Source organism: Aplysia californica, unplaced genomic scaffold (genome assembly GCF_000002075.1).
Source record: "Aplysia californica isolate F4 #8 unplaced genomic scaffold, AplCal3.0 scaffold00222, whole genome shotgun sequence".
NCBI lineage: Eukaryota > Metazoa > Mollusca > Gastropoda > Aplysiida > Aplysiidae > Aplysia > Aplysia californica.
The window spans coordinates 731987-733510 of NW_004797492.1; the positions used below are offsets into that span (position 1 = coordinate 731987).

Here is a 1524-nt window from a genome sequence, read left to right on the forward strand (position 1 = left end):
TAGTAGTAATAATAATAATGCCTTTTCAATAGACCATAAACGCCCCATTTACCAACTACATTATAATGAAAGTTATAGAGACAAATATGTATCGTTGTATTAAGAACTTCATAAAAAATACTTTATTTTTTACTTGGATTTTACAAGAATTTAACGTCTCCCTTGGGATTTGTTCTTATCGACACTGACGTGTGCTCTGGAGTAGTTTGCTCCTTCTTTTCTTTCAAACATCTATTGTCCTCACTGCTGCTCCGTCTTCCTTTCTTTTTTTTTAAATTTCTTGTAACACGTCTAATCTTCGGCACTGATGTAATCTCATTGTGTTGCAAGAACCGTAAAAATATTTTTAAAAAGGAAGAAAAGAAAAGAATAACAAAAACCGACACGACTTGATTGTTTACAAGATGCTCTGCTGCTGCCCGGTATATTGCCAGTCTTGGCTGAATGGAATACAACATTCCACCAGAAAGAGAGATACACAGTAAAATAGACTTCTCCACGTGAGGCTCGAACTCATGTCTGTTGCGTCCTACGACGAGGGGCCTTTAAAGTGCAGGCGTCATTATTTCCTATTCAAAAGTGGACAAGCCTGAATAATGATAATAGTAATGATGAAGATGATGAAGAGTGGGAACCCTACGTGGCGAAACGTTGGACCAATTCAATATAACAAATTTTAAACATTTTATATTTAAACTGGTACTTTTTGTCCGTAAATCAAGCAACAATGATGATGATGATGATGATGATGATGATGATGATGATGATGATGATGATGATGATGATGATGATGATGATGATGATGATGATGATGATGATATTGATATGGACTACTGTCTTTGTTTCAGAATCTTTAATTCACGAAGCCTCGTATGATTCTGTCCTCTGTGATTGCTGCCAACGAAATCTGTCAGGAACTAGAAAGTACCAAGAGAAATCTGAACAATATATAAAATAAACAGTGCACTTACCCAACGTCCTTTGCAATCTCCGTAAGCGATGAATGTGTTTTATGGTTTCTTGAGAGTTGATAACCAACAAAATGAAACACAAGTATGTTTACGGAATTGATCGAAGATGCATTCTTTCTGGCGCCCTTGGGAACCAGCGATAAGGCGTCACGTTCTGAGCCCCCGCAGTAAAGACAGCAAAAATATCCAGGAAATGTTTTGAGCAAAACACGTGAAATTTGTATGTACAATTCATTCACGTTAACTAGGATTTTTTTTCTTCTGGCGATTACCTTAAACACAAGAAACAATATCTTTTCACAATGTCTGGGTTACAACGATAACTATGATGACTGTAGTGGTGTTCTCTCTTCGAGAAAAAAATGAATAATCACGAGCAGCTTTATAGCCGCCACTATCTCGGGCTCAATAATTCTGGAGTGCCATGCGAGGACAGCCCGGCTCTTTCCTTGCAAGTTATGCCAAACCAACTGCTAGCGGCAGAACGAGAGGACGGTATTTATAATGGAGCGAAGCGGGGCTACGCTGACTTTATCAGCATTACCCGCCGCCC

General features: G+C 38.5%; 1 protein-coding gene across 1 annotated transcript in view; it reads right to left on the reverse strand.

Moving 5' to 3' along the window:
* The window catches only part of LOC118477795, a 12623-nt gene extending 11194 nt beyond the window's left edge, over window positions 1-1429 (reverse strand). The window contains exon 1 of the mRNA XM_035970107.1: window positions 972-1429. The gene's annotated coding sequence lies outside the window, so the exon portion shown is untranslated. The remainder of the gene's footprint in view (window positions 1-971) is intronic.
* Between the last annotated feature and the right edge of the window lie 95 nt (window positions 1430-1524).